This window comes from Nematolebias whitei, chromosome 9 (assembly GCF_014905685.2).
Source record: "Nematolebias whitei isolate Nwh7 chromosome 9, NemWhi1, whole genome shotgun sequence".
In the NCBI taxonomy this organism is placed as follows: Eukaryota; Metazoa; Chordata; class Actinopteri; order Cyprinodontiformes; family Rivulidae; genus Nematolebias; species Nematolebias whitei.
Genome location: NC_056506.1, coordinates 13,850,367 through 13,865,773, shown reverse-complemented (window position 1 = coordinate 13,865,773; position 15,407 = coordinate 13,850,367). Strand labels below are relative to the sequence as shown.

Genomic DNA, 15,407 nt, shown 5'->3' with positions numbered 1-15,407 from the left:
GGGGGGGGTGTTCCACCTGAAGGTCACGGTCTGAAGAATCATTGAATTTAAAAACATGTAGGCGTGAATGTAAGCATGTTGGGTTGTCCAACAAAGTTCAGTCAGGTCCTCTGGACCGTTTCTTTTTGTTGAATCGTTTTGTCGTTCATCCAAAAGACTTCATCATTCTGAGGAGCCACAACAACCTCAGTCCCTTAAGTTGGATTTTCTACCTGGATTACTGAGCATGAACTTTCATGTTTAGAACCACTTTGGCGGTGGCTGCCTCAGAGGAGCCAACGAGGGAGAGGGCGGACTCCAGAAACCATCTTATCACCAGAAAACTGGTTGATCCACTATGTGAAGGTGCTAAGACTGAGTAAGACTGAGACAGAGTTTGTTGCAGCTCCTTGGACTGATGAAGTCCTTTGGATGAAAGAAGAAATGTTTCAACACAAAGAAACTGTCCAGAAGACCCGACTTAACTTTGTTGGATTTTTTACCTGGATTATTGAGCACAAACTTTGACATGTTGGATTGTATTTATCTTTACGTGAATCAGTCAATCAATCAATCGATCAATCAATCAATCAATCAGAGGTAAAATGCAGGGACAGTTTGGAGAAAAGTAAAATAATAATCTTGGTCTTGTAAAAGCAGCTCACCAGCAGCAAACAAAATGATAATTTTCAGTAGAAGAAAATATCTGCAGCCTGGTGATCAATCCAGCCCTGATTCTCTCTGATTATGTTTTATCTTTATTTATTTATTTATTTTCAAAAACTGTTGCCACATCTGCAACACACATGGAGTCACAATCAGCTCTTTTCTTGTTTTCAGCCTCATCAGGTTGAATGTGTAACTTCGCCCCCGGCTGTGCTCTGGCTCCCCCCAGCGGACTGACCGGGAGCTGCAGGGGGGCTCCCAGTGTGTCCCCTGTCCTCTCCTGCTGTCCCGGCTGGACAGTGAGGAGAATTATCAAAGTATTTCATTACAGCACAGCGGAGCATCATGCAAAAGACACAGAAAGGAGAGAAAACATCAAAATTATTTAAACTGATAAATCTTAAAAAGTTTGTCAGTGTGTAGCACCCACTGCAGTTTGGACTGGTTGGATAAAAAAAAAACCCACTGTCGCATTAAAGAGTGAAAATGAAAAAGACAGAGAGGAAAAGATGCAAAACAAGAGAAGATGCGAGTTATTGCGTGTTTTACCTGAACCTTTGAAACGCGAAGTCTTTGAGCTGCGGGTCTTCGGCTGGTTATGTCCTCATGTCCACAGGAGAGAAACCCGAGGAAGAAAACGGGGGACACCGGAGGACAGAGTGGGGAAGACAGAGTCCTCTTGATGCGCGTGCAGTTCCCGCAGCAGAGCCGTGGGTTCGCCCTGCTGTCCCGGTCCGGCCCTGATCCCTCCTCCAGCGCGCGCCCTCACCCCAGTGCGCATAGCTGTCCGCGCGGGGGCGCTGAGGCTCCACTGGAAGCCGCGCGCGCGCGCGCGTGCGTACCTGCGACCCAATGAGCCAAGCATCTGTGTTCTCCCTTCAGGACGGTTTTCAGGGCCGTTCATTATCAGAGGATTTGTGCAGATGAGGCCCTCAGGGCGCGCGTTTGCACACACACACACACACACACACACACCCACACAGACGCACACACACACACACACACACACACACCTGTCCTTCACCCACACCTTACAGTTCACCCCAAACATCTGGAGGCCCAGAGCGGACAGGATGAAGATTTAACTTCTTCACTGGTTTCCAGCATGCAGGAAGCGACAGCGGACGTTCTGGTCTGTTTGTAATTAGAAGCTGAGGAGTCGATGTAAACAGCCCGACCAGGACTGCAGCATGTTTACACATCTGTAGGTGCTCCAGCTGTGTATGTCCAAATGTTTGTGCGTACGGGAGGTCTGCTTCGTACTGGATTTACAGTGTTTAAATGTGCACAAACACATGCACGCCTGTTGTATTCATGTCATCAGCAGCACTGCAGCTGGAGACACATGTGAACCTTCAGAACAAAGTTAATCACTTTAACATCAGATGTGGAACTTTTAAAGTTATTATAAAGCTCTTCAGGGGTTCTGGAGAGGAGGGTCCGTCGGATAGTCGAACCTCGGATTCAGGAGGAGCAATGTGGTTTTTGTCCTGGTCGTGGAACACTGGACCAGCTCTACACCCTCAGCAGGGTCCTGGAGGGTGCGTGGGAGTTTGCCCAACCAGTCTACATGTGCTTTGTGGACTTGGAGAAGGCGTTCGACCATGTCCCTCGGGGAGCCCTGTGGGGGGTACTCTGGGAGTATGGGGTACCGGGCCCTTTGATCAATCAACCTTTATTTCTACAGGTAAATCCCATTGAGCCTCGAGGACTCATTTACAAGAGAGACCTGATTTCAACAAAGAAAGATGACAACAATGGACAACAGCAACAACAATAGACAGTTATAAAAAAGCATACTACAGTTTTTTTTTTTTTTTTTAAACAAATAGGATGGCTAAAAGGAAAAGGTAACAAAACAAAAAACAGCTAGATTCCAAGACAAATGTAGAAAACTAAAAACAGGAACATGTCTGCATTGGTCTCTGCCAGGTGTCCAACAGATTCTTAAAGACACTTAGAGAGGTCAAGGTCGAGAGCTTCAAATCTTTTTGTAAGATATTCCAGGAAACAGGAGCAGAGTAGGAGAAGGACCTTTTGTATAGTTCAGTCCTCACTGAGGGAACACTGCAGGTAATAATGTCCTGAGAGCGCACGCTGTAGCTGCACTCACGCAGAGACATGTAGGAGGAGATGTATGAAGGCAGCAGACCAAGAAGTGATTTAAAGATGAAAATGTACCAGTGAGACACTCTGTGTGAAGTTAATGATGTCCAGTTAACCAGTGAATACTGGGTGCAGTAGTGGGTACGATAATCACAGCCAGTTATGAATCTTAGTGCACCATGATAGACGGGGTGAGAAGCTCGATCATCTGGGAGGGACTCAGAGTAGAGACGCTGCTTCTCCACGTCGAGAGGAGCCAGTTGAGGTGGCTCGGGCATCTGGTTAGGATTCCTCCTGGACGCCTCCCTGGTGAGGTGTTCAGGACACGTCCCACTGGGAGGAGACCCAGAGGAAGACCCAGGACACGCTGGAGAGACTATGTTTCTCGGCTGGCCTGGGAACACCTTGGGATTCCCCCGGAGGAGCTGGACTCAGTGGCTGGGGAGAGGGAAGTCTGGGCCTCCCTAAGTTGCTACCCCCGCGACCCGACCCCAGATAAGCAGAAGAAAATGGATGGATGGAACTTTTAAAGTAATAAAATCCCCCAAAAAAACTCCTTTATGATGTTGAAGCACCAACTTGCAATGATTTGTTTCTCTTTGTTTACTCTGACTGACAGGAGTGCACATCCAGTCTGTGATTGGACGTGAGACTTCAGATGAGACGGAGGAGAAGCTGAGGACATGGACACAAGGTGTCCAGAGCTGGGACTGTGGACGTTTCTGTCCCTGCTGCTGCTAGAGGGTTTATCCTTAAAAAGACACGGATGAGTGTGTGTGGAGGTGGAGTGAGTCTGTGGGGTGTTCTGGTCTCACTCTGACTCATACAACAGGAATGACCGTCCCCCCCCCCCCCCCCACCACCAACTACAAAAAAAGAGTAAATCAGTTTTTTCCTCCGTTTCTCTCTCTGACACACACAGCCTTTTTAATTATTTATTTATTTTTATTTCTTCCACATGGAGCAAAAGAGTATTTAAGTGTGTGTGTGTGTGTGTGTGTGTGTGTGTGTGTGTGTGTGTGTGGGGGGGGGGGGGGGGGGGGGGTTACTGCCTAACCAGTTGCAGAGTTATAAACATCTTGTTTCTGTAAAGTTTTTCTTACTTTTTTTCACAAAAAGTTTCCAAAAGCTGAATTTGGTTCAAGCACAAACACATAAAAAGATGAGAAAAATGAAAGGGTGGTGGTAGTGAGGGTGGGGGTGGGGGTGGGGAGTCTGTACTGATCCAAGCAGCAGCAGCAGCAGGAGTTTCATGTTCAGGCAGCACGGATACACAAAGTGACAGCGGCAGAAGTTCTTCGCAGCACTCCGTGCATCAAATGATGATTTTCAGCTCAACATTCGAGCTGCATGAACTGAACAGAAAACATCCAGATATCACAAAAAGATCCGACAGTTAACTCCAACCATCTTCTTTCTCTTCCAGATGTGCAGATTTGTTCACATGAAGCATTTGGGACTCGTTACAGCATCACAGACACAAATTGTGCAAACTTATAATCATTCCCGTGTGTTGGTTTTCTGCTAATGCTGGTGAAGTGCACTGGAAAGAACATGCTGAAATAAAACAACAGTTACTGAAACAGTCCAGTTGCTGCAACTTTAGTCATTCAAAGTAAAGAGGAAATTGCAGGAAAGCATCGGAAGAGCCAAGACAAATTTCCACAGCGTGCATGGAAATCATGTCATGCAGGCTGTAAATTTTGCACATCAGCACCCAGACAAACATACCCACAGCCATACAAAGCACACAAACAGACAAACACACCGGAGGGGTCCGCCATCAGGGATCTGATAAGGGGCTGATTTTGCTCCAGACCCTTGAGAAAAACTCCAACGCAGGAAGTGATGCATCAAAGACACACAGAATGTGAACGCGCCCAAGTTCAGATTAAAACAAAGACTCAAAAATCCAGATCAAAGAAAAAAAAAAAAGGCTGGAGAAAATCTGAAACTGAGGCCTGAAGTTCTGCTGCAGTCTGACGGTCTGATAGAAACCATGTGTCCTGTTAGGCAACAGAGAACAAACAAGGATTTTACTTTTACACATGCAGATAAATCTGGGTGGTTATGAGTAAACTGGAATAAAATTTGTGGTGATAAAACGTTTGCAGGATGAATGCTTTAATGTGAGGGGTCATCAAGCTGCAGCACTGGATATCCAAACGTTGCTCTAACTACCGGTAAATCTAAAGACACAAACACTTTAGCCTCCTCCACTAAACACAGATCAATGTGTTATTGAGACAGCTTTAATAGTGTTTATAATGAAACTTACTGAAAAAAATAAGTATAAAATTACTGAGAAAACGGCAGTTCGAGGTTCAAGGTTCTTTATTGTCATTTGCATCAAATGTGGTACATGAGGTGGAACAAAATTGTGTACACAGGGTCCCAGTTACATCCAACAATAGCAAAAAAAGAATATAAAGTATAATGAGAAACAGTTTCTAAGATATACGCTAAACACTAATGTAAAATAATACGATGTATTAAACAGCAACTTGAACATGAGTCTGTGTGAGTAGATGGATATGAATGTAGCAGCTTAAAGGCCAGAAATCAGCAGCACAGATAAGTCACATATCACCAACTAAAGTGTTATTACAGTGATTATTCTGGTTAGAGATTCATGAGTCTAACAGCTTCAGGGTAGAAGCTGTTCCTCAGTCTAGTGGTTCTACACTTAATGCTCTTCAACCTCCTGCCTTAGGGGAGCGGGGCAAAAAGTGTGTATGCTGGGTGAGTGGAGTCCTTCATGATGCAGGTGGCCCTCTTCCTGCATCTGGAGGTGTAGATGTCTGTGATGGTGGGGAGACTGACTCCAACATCTTCTGTGCAGCCTTCACCACTCTCTGCAAAGCTTTTCTTTCTGCAACTGTGCAGCCTCCATGCCACACGTTGATGTATGTATAATGTACACTTCCAGTAAAGTTTTTAGCTGATTCTGAGAGTTTAAACATGGCAACTGTACTTCTGTTCTTGTTTCTTCAAGATGTTTCATAATTCATCTGAAAGGCTTCTTCAGTTCGAACCAGGGTGTCTGAAGATTTCATGTGAGAAGTGAAACGTCATCAGGAAACAAGAACAGAGGTCCACTTGTCTAGTTAGAACTGACACATTTTGGATGACTACCGGTACATGTCTTCTTCTGCAGCCATTCTGACTGTGCAGCAGTTTTACTGTCTTTCTAAACTGTCTTGTTTAGCATTATATCTTAGATCTTTGTATATTTTTGCTATTTTTGGGTGCAACGGGAACCTTGAGTACATAATTTCATTCCACCTCATGTACCACATGCGATGCGAATAACAATAAAAATACTTGAACTTGAACTTTCATAACACCTCCTGGTTAAGAGAAGACTGTAGGAAATGGAACACGTTTAAAGATATAAACAGTAACAACGCTATTTTGACATCACCACTCACTTAAAAAAATTATCAGTGGTGGTCTTGGAGACCATAGATTAAACTTCAGCCACCCAGTGATTTGAGGAAACTATACTTTTATGCAATAACAATTAAAAAACATAGCTTCTTCAAATGTGACTTTTTTTTTGGCAGATTGGTACTAGGTGCCAGGCCAGACAAAAAGCAAATCCCAAGACTTGTATGGACAAAAAACAATCAAGGAACTCGGTGTCCCTTGCCCGGACGTGAGTTACTGGGGTGCCACCCAAGAGCCAGGCCTGGGGGAGAGGCTCGTTGGCGAGCATCTGGTGACTGGGTCTCTACCCATGGGACCCGGTCAGGCTCAGCCCGAACAAACAACATGGGTTTGCGTTCCTGTGGGCCCACTACCTGTAGGAGGGGCCATAGAAGTCAAGTGCATGACTCCATGGGCAGTTGCCAAAGGTGGGGCCTTGGTGCTCTGACCGTGGTTTACCAAAACTGTCTCTTGGGACATGAAATTCAACCTCTCTGGTGGGCAAGGAGACTGAGCTTGTGTGTAAGGTTGAGAGGTACCAACGAGATACAGTTGGGCTCACCTCGATACACAGCATGTGCTCCGGAACCAATCACCTTGAGAGGGGATGAACCTTATTCCACTCTTGAGTTGCCCATGGTGAGAAGCGGCAAGCTAGCGTTGGGCTATGCAGTCCCCCGACTTGGTGCCTGTGTGTTAGAATTTTCCCCGGTAGTTGAAAGGGTTGCTTATCTGTGCCTTCAGGTGATGGAATGAGCTCGGACATTTGTTTTTGCCTATGTGCCGAATGGCAGTTCAAAGTATCCAGTCTTCTTGGAGTCCTAAGCTGGGGTGCTGGAAGGTGTGCCAGCTGAGGACTCCTTTATTCTGCTGGGGGACTTCAATGCCCATGTGGGTAATGATAGTGTGACCTAGAGGTGCATGATTGGGAGGCACGGCCTCTCTGATTTAAACCTGAGCAGTGTTCTGTTGTTGAACTTCTGTGCTAGTCATGGTTTGTCCATCACGAACACCATGTTGTAACTTATGAGTGGCCATGAGTGCAATTGGTACCAGGACGCCCTAGGTCGTAGATCAGTCTTTGATTTTGTAGTCATGTCATGTGATTTGTGGCTGTTTGTTTTGGACACTCAGGTGAAGAGCGGAGCCGAGCTGTCAATTGATCATCACCTGGTAGCGACTTGAGTTAGATGGCGAGGTAAGATATTGGAAAGCCCTGGTAGACCCAAATGTGTAGTGAGGTTTTAATGGGAACCTGGCAGAAGAACATGTCAGAAATATCTTCAACTCACAACTTATGGACAGCTTTAACTGCATCTCAGCTGAGGTGGGGGAAATTGACTGTGAGTGGGCTATGTTCCACACATCAATTTTTTGAGGTGGCTACCTTGAGTTATGGCTGCAAGATTGTCTGTGCTTCTTGTGGTGGCCATCCACAAACTTGGTGGTGTACACCCTGGGTTAGGGGGACTGTCAAGCCGAAGAAGGAGTCCTATCAGGCTTTGTTAGATGGTGGGACTCTTGAGGCAGCTGAGGAGTACCAGAGGGCCAAGCAGTCTGCAGCCTTGGTGCAGCCTTGGCTATTGCTGAAACAAAAGCTTGGATGTGAGAGGAGTTCAGTGAGGCTTTGGATAGAGACTCTCAGTCAGCTCTGAGGAGATTATGGCAAACCATCAGGTGGTTGAGGAGGGGAAAGCAGAGCTTTACTAACATTGTGTTCAGTAAAGATGAGATGCTGTTGACCTCAACCAGTGACATCGTCAAGAGGTGGAAGCAATACTTCTCGGACAGTCTCAGTTCCATCTGCACGTCTTTCATTGAAGAAGCTGAGTCGGGGGACTAGGGAGTTTGTCTGTCCATAATTGTGGCTGAGGTCGCCGAGAGTGGCAAGGCGCGGGCGGTATATGAGATCTGACCTGATATCCTTAAAGCTCTGGATGTTGTAGGGCTGTCTTGGTTTGGGGTGGCTGTGGCTGAGTAGTTAGAACAGTCGTCCTCCAATGCGAGAGGTGGGGGTTCGAATCCACCATCAGTCACATCCTGAAGTGTCCATGGGTAAGACACTGAACCCCTCATAGCCTCTGATGTGTGTCCCATCAGTGTATGAATGTGATCTAAAGCACTGATTAGTCTCTTTAGAATGATTTGTTCAATTAGCTTTGTAGAGATCTGGTAGAGTGCTGTATGAATGGGTAAATGAGGACACAGATTGTAGTGTAAAGCGTTTTGAGTATCTTGAAATAAGATAGAAAGGCGTTATATAAGTACAGTCCATTTACATGCCTTTGAAACACCCAGTGGACTTTTGAGGGCCATGCCACTGGATTGGTAGGCGGTTCCCCTCTTCAAAAAGGTGGTCCAAAATGTGTGCTCCCTGGTAAGGTGTATTCTGCGGTACTGGAGAAGTGAGTTCAATCATTGGTCGAACCTCAGATCCAGGAGGAACAATGCAGGTTCTGTCCTGGTCATGGAACACTGGATCAGCACTTTATCCTCACTAGGGTCCTCCAGGAGTCATGGGAGTTTGACCATCTAGTCTACATGTGTTTTGTGGACCTGGAGAAGGCGTTCGACTATGTTCCTTGGGGTACACTGTGGGGGGTGATCCGCAAATATGGGATTGGGCGTCACATTTTTGCCGCCTTTTCCTGCCACAGTCTGTTGTTTTCATGTTTTGTTTACCTTCCAAGTTCATTGCAGCTCTTGTCACCCTGCACCATTTCTATTCTGTCCTGCCACAGCAATCAGCAATCATGCCATTCACCTGTCACCTGCCTTTCTTAACCTTCAAGCTCCCACTCAGACTCTGCCAGATCATCAAAAACCATTTGCCAGTAGATGTCCAGCATTCATGCCTTGTAGGGGCGGCTGTGGCTGAGTGGTTAGAGCAGTCGTCCTTCAGTGCAAGAGTTGGGGGTTCAAATCCACCAGCAGTCACATGTCAAAGTGTCCCTGGGCAAGACAATGAACCCCTCATAGCCTCTGATGTGTGTCCCATCAGTGTATGAATGTGATCTCAAAGCACTGATTAGTCTCTTTAGAATGATTTGTTCAATTAGCTTTGTATAGATCTAGTAGAGTGCTGTATGAATGGGTAAATGAGGCACAGATTGTAGTGTAAAGTGCTTTGAGTATCTTGAAATAAGATAGAAAGGTGCTATATAAGTACAGTCCATTTACATTTGTCCTTGTCTTGCTTTGACCCCTCACCTGTACCACGGATTCCTTGTCTTGTTTGCCCCTCTTCAGATTTTGACCTCGCTCTCTGACCATGGTACGACTCTGCCTTCCTCCTTCTACGACTACGCCCATGGATCACGACTTGGCTCTGGGTTCTGCTCTCTGTCATTTTGTGTATGACCCCAGCTTAGTTAACTGGACCCCATTATTGGATTTCCCCCCACGGACCAAGTACAGCACCAGTCTGCTCAGCTGTTGCAGCTCACTCACCATGAGTGACATCATCCTCTTCTGCGCAACAACAGTGTGAGTCACACTCATGGGCGTCAGAAGCATATGTAATGTGAGGGGGACACTATAGTGTGTGTGTGTGTGTGTGTGCATGCATGCACGCGCACCAGTGTGCAAAAAATTGTACAGTGTACAAAAAAAGCAACATTTCATCTAGGTTTCCTTACTTTAATTCCATTTAAAGCATGTTTCTCACCAAGTTTGTGTAAATTCAGCTGTTTTAAAGACATTTCAACTTTAATGCACTTCAGTTCTGCACTATTTGGGTTTATAGTGAAATAAAAAATATCACCACTGGACTTTTTTACTTGTGTTCAACACTACTCATCTAAATAATGTTTCTCACAAAGTTTGAGGACAATAAAGTGTGCGGTTTTAAAGACATTTCAACTTTAATGCACCTGAACACACAGCATCTCTTATACCTGCAGCGTCTTACAGCATCACAGTTACTGCTAAGCAAAGATGCTACAGACGTAGTGCTCCACTTCTCTCAAGCATCCTCCTAACATGTATATATGTTTATGATCAACCTCCCGGTCAACAACTGCCAGCACTAAGCTCGCTAAGCTGGCGAGCGAGCAACACAGAGGTGTCTCCATCTCCTCCACCTGTGAGCGATCTCAGCTGAGGCAGGAGGAGACGTAAATGAGGAAGACTGCAGGTTGTAGGCTGGTGGAGTGTTGGAGGTAACCAGGAAAACCTGGAGTGGAGTTTTAGTGGTTGAGTGTTCTCCTATTAATCAAGTGGAATGGATTTGTTCACAAAGAAAGACAAACTGCGCCAACTGAACAAATGTTTTATAGTAAAAGTGGGGGTCCAAATGAACGTTTTTTTAATGTGGGGGGTGGGGACATGTCCCCTTCACATATAATGATTGCGACGCCTATAGCCCCAATATAGATTGAGACGACTGGACTTCCTCCTGGACTCAGACCTCCACCAGAAGCTGTTCTTTAAGTGAACTGTTTTCCTAGTGTTTGGTGTTGTTGTGCTGATCCAAACCAGTTCTTGTCATTAGGGGCCCATTGCTACAGGCTATTTGATCCCTATACAAGCAGTGCAAGAATTTGGTTTGCATTTCTGGCAGAAAGTCGAACCCCTTCGGGGTGGGAGTTGGACTCCGCCAATGTTGTCACCATTTCTGTTCATAACTTTTATAGTTCGGTGGTCTCATGATTCCTTCTCTGTTATTTGCAGATTATGTGTTCCTGTTACATTATTGTGCCATGATCTTAAGCTCTCACTGGAGCGGTTTGCAGCCAAGTGTGAAGCGACTTGAATGAGAATCACTACCTCCAAATCTGAGGCCATGGTCCTCAGTCAGAAAAGGGTGTATTGCTCTCTTCAGGTTGATGGTGAGGTTCTGCCTCAAGTGGATGAGTTCAATTCAATTCAGTTTATTTATAAAATGTCAGTTTCACAGCAAAGTTGTCTCAGAGCACTGTACAGAAACATTCACATACATAGAAAAGCCAATTAGTAAAGTTCTCTATCTAAGGAAGCCAGACTCATTCAGTCTTCACTTAGTCACAGTCCCATCCTGAGCAAGCACAAAGGCAACAGTGGAAAGGAAAAAAATCCCTTTTTTAAAGGGAGAAACTTCGCTCTCAGACTGCAGGTTTACTTTTGGTTCCTAGAATTTACAAAAACAGAATGGGAGGCAGATATTTTAGTTATCAGGCTCCTCTCTTGTGGAACCAACTTCCAATCTCTGTCCGTGAGGCTGACACATTGTCCAGTTTAAAACTAGGCTTAAGACTTTCCTTTTTGCTAAATCCTATAGTTAGGGTCGGCTTGGGTTTCCTGAGCTGTCCCTTAGTTATGCTGCTATAGGTTTAGACTGCTGGAGGACAAACTGACCACACTTTTCACTCTACTACTGTCTTTACTTACTCTTCTCAACCTGTTTTGTATTTGTAATTATTTTTTCTATCCTTAACATGAGTTTTTTGTCTTTCAGATACACCTGGACCTACCATTCTATGTCCGTCTGTCTCTCCTTCCTGTCCTTTCAACCAGCCGGTCAAAGCAGATGGCCGCTTGTCCTGAGCCTGGTTCTGCTGGAGGTTTCTTCCTTTTAAAAGGGAGTTTTTCTTTCCACTGTTACCACTGTGCTTGCTCAGGATGGGAGACTGCAACAAAGCCAAGATTCATCTTGTCTGCTGGATTCCTTAGATAGAGAACTTTACTAATTGGCTTTTATGTATGTGAATGTTTCTGTAAAGTGCCCTGAGACAACTTTGTTGTGATTTGGCGCTATATAAATAAACTGAATTGAACTGAGAAACCTTCAGCAGAACAAGGCTCAGGACAAGAGGCCATCTGCTTCGACCGGTTGGGTTTGAGACAACAGGAAGGAGAGACGAATGAACACAGAATTGCAGGTCCAGATAGGACCTGAAAGACAAAAACACATCAAGGATAGAAAAAATAGTTACAAATACAAAACAGGTTGAGCAGAGTAAGTAAAGACAGTAGTAGAGTGAAAATTGTGGTCAGTTTGTCCTCCAGCAGTCTAAGCCTATAGCAGCATAACTAAGGGACAGCTCAGGAAACCCAAGCCGACCCTAACTATAGGATTTATCAAAAAGGAAAGTCTTAATCCCAGTTTTAAAACTGGACAATGTGTCAGCCTCACAGACAGAAACTGGAAGTTGGTTCCACAAGAGAGGAGCCTGATAACTGAAAGATCTTCCTCCCATTCTGCTTTTGGAAACTCTAGGGATAGCAAGTAAACCTGCAGTCTGAGAGTGAAGTGCTCTGTTAGGAAAATATGAAACAATAAGATCTGTGTAGTGAACCTGATCTGAACCTGATCTGACCTCAAATCTTGATCAGATGAACAGAGACTGTTATTTCATTGATTATCATCCAGAAATACAGTTTGAGCCATCTGGTGACTTTCTTTCTTGAATTAATCAAGCAGAAAAGACAATTCTCTATAATCATTACTGTTTTACAAATGTTTGATAATCAAATTGTGTTAGTTCACTCAATGTTACAGGTTGAAAAGAACTACTCATTTTTATTTTACATAAACAGTAAGTAATGATTTTTATTCCTCATTCAAAGAAGAAATCAGGTTAATATGCATTTCTTGATTTTTCTGTCTGCAATGTAAGTATGTTAAAGGTCGGTTCTCGGTCAACTAAAATGTTTACCGAGAAAAATGTCATGTTTAAACTTTTTCAGAAGATAATAAGAGTGAGACTCCACGAAGTCTGAAGTCCTACAATAATCTTTCTGTTTGTCACTAAAACAATCCTTGACTTTTAATAACATCTTACATCATACACCACACCTCTATTCCTGGTCCATCGACCAATCAAAGCTCTCAAATGACCCGGAAGTCGACCCATTTAAAATGTGGCAACTTCCCAGTTCATGCAGGAGTTGCAAGAAGCAGAGACGCTGAGTTGCTGGAGTTTGTTGGTTGCTGTGTTGCTGTACTCAGAAATGAGTTCAACTAGAGAGTGCACAGAGTGATGGAGTCAGAGTTCTTGGGTGCAAACGCGTTCAGGATGATCCAGAGACGTTTTGGGATTATAACTTCTGTTTGAACAACCTCGTACGACTCTCTAAGGGTTTGGCAGTTCTCACGGAGACGCTGAAAGAGTCAGAAAGGAACCTACGCCGACCTGATTTCATCGTCAACCAGGTAGAAGGTTCTATTTTCGACTAAGTGTACCGGAGGCAAGCTGAGATCTGATGGAGCGTGCACGTTTTCTGGTCAAACAGATTAATTCCCTCACAAATCTCTCTGTAACATAAATCTCCATTTCCATCTTAAACTCTGCTTTCTCTTAAAATCAGTACAGATATTTTAGAAATATCTGAAGCAAAGTCCTCAATCACCGCCGTGTGATTGAAGCCCATTTTCTGTGAAACTTGTCTGTTATTATTTTCATATTTTGCCAAATTAATGTAAATGTTTGATGTTAAACTTTGATTCTGAAAATAAATGACCGCATTCATTTGATGGGTCAAACATAAATAACGTCTCTCGTTACATTTCTGTTAAAATTCAATGCACGACATTTACACAGTCAGAAAGATGAGGAACTCGTGAAAAGTATGCATATATTTCCCTATATTGTCATACTACATCTGTAATATAAGATGGAGCCAGGTTGTTGAGAGCTTTGTAGGTTAGGAGTAAGATTTTGAATTCTATTCTGAATTTGATAGGGAGCCAAAGTTCAAGTGTTCTTTTTTTCATGAGCAACGTAAGAATGGAGTGTGGGCTTGATTGGTGCAGTGTTTGCAGTATTGTGGATTTTGTGCCTGTTCGTTGAGGTTAAGAGGGAGCTGAGCTGTGTTGAAGCTGTCTGTTTACTGGTCAGTCTACGTTCCTAGTTCCTACCCTCACCTATGGCCACCAACTTTAGGTAGTGATCAAAATAATGAGATTGCAGATACAGGCAGTTTAAGTGTGTTTCCTTCACAGCTGGACTCTCCCTTAGAGATAGGGTGAGAAGTTCAATTATTCGGGAGAAACTCGGAGTAGAGCTGCTGCTCCTCCACATCCAAAGTAGCCAGTTGAGGTGGTTCAGGCATCTGGCAAGAATGCTCACTGAGTGCCTCCGTAGGGAGATGCTTCAGGCATGTCCAACTGGGAGGAGACCCTGGGGAAGACCCAAGTTATACTGGATCGACCATGTCTCCCGGTTGACCTGGGAACTTCTTTGAGTTCTCCCAGAAGAGCTGGAAGAGGTGGCTGTGGAAAGAGATGTCTGGACTTGCTCAAGCTGCTGCCCCTAAGACCTGACTTAAGAACAAGTGGAAGATAATGGATGGATGGATGGATGTTGGTGGTGGCCGTGGCCATATTGGATTTTGAGATAGCAACCCAAATTCTGATAGTGACCTTTCTTAAGCCTAGATACAGCCACTCAATTCAATTCAATTCAGTTTATTTATATAGCGCCAAATCACAACAAAGTTGTCTCAGGGCACTTTACAGAAACATACACATACATAAAAGCCAATTAGTAAAGTTCTCTATCTAAGGAATCTCACTAAAATGCAAGTTTGCCTGTTTCAAGTTATCTAGCTCACAGTGGTTACACTTATACATATCATCCATCAATTTTCTTTACGGGGTCGCAGGAAGCTGCCTGGTATCTGTCTTCAGCAGTCACTGAGCAAAAGGCAGAGGACATGCTGGAAAGGTCTTACAGTCCATCACAGGGACCCATGAAGACAGACAACCACTCTCACTCACACCTAGGGACACTTTAGAATGGCCAAATACCTTAAAATGCTTTTTTTTTTTGGAGGGTGGGGCGGGGGTGGTGGTCTGTGTGAGGAAATCGGAGTACTCGGCGAAAACCCACACATTTGTGGAGGGAACATGTAAACTCCACCCAGAAAGGTCAGAATTTTATCCCACAAACGTCTTGCTGTGAGGCAACAACTCTAACCACTCCTCCACCGTGCTGCCCTCTATGGCTGACTCTTTGAAGTTAAAACTTGTCTTGGTGAGAGACAGAGGCAAAATGAGAGCACTCCTGGAGTCATGCCCTGTCCAGATTTACTGTGACCCACCAGTCCATTTTTTACAGCACATCTGTAGTTTATTTAGCAGACTGTGTGAAATGTTCTTGTGGCTCCAAAACATTGCCTGTTCCAGAAAAGTGAAAAACTGTAAGTTTGTTTCATGAAAAGCAGAATTGTTTTCGAAGAGGTTTACTTCTTTTAATCAGAGTGTTTGTGGTTCCTGTGATAATAAATCAACAAGTAAAAAAGTGACC

At 44.4% G+C, this 15,407-nt stretch overlaps 1 protein-coding gene across 1 annotated transcript in view; it reads right to left on the bottom strand.

The window, feature by feature from the left end:
• The window catches only part of col6a2 (collagen, type VI, alpha 2), a 22,954-nt gene extending 21,593 nt beyond the window's left edge, over positions 1–1,361 (bottom strand). Inside the window, exon 1 of the mRNA XM_037682002.1 lies at positions 1,195–1,361. The gene's annotated coding sequence lies outside the window, so the exon portion shown is untranslated. The remainder of the gene's footprint in view (positions 1–1,194) is intronic.
• Between the last annotated feature and the right edge of the window lie 14,046 nt (positions 1,362–15,407).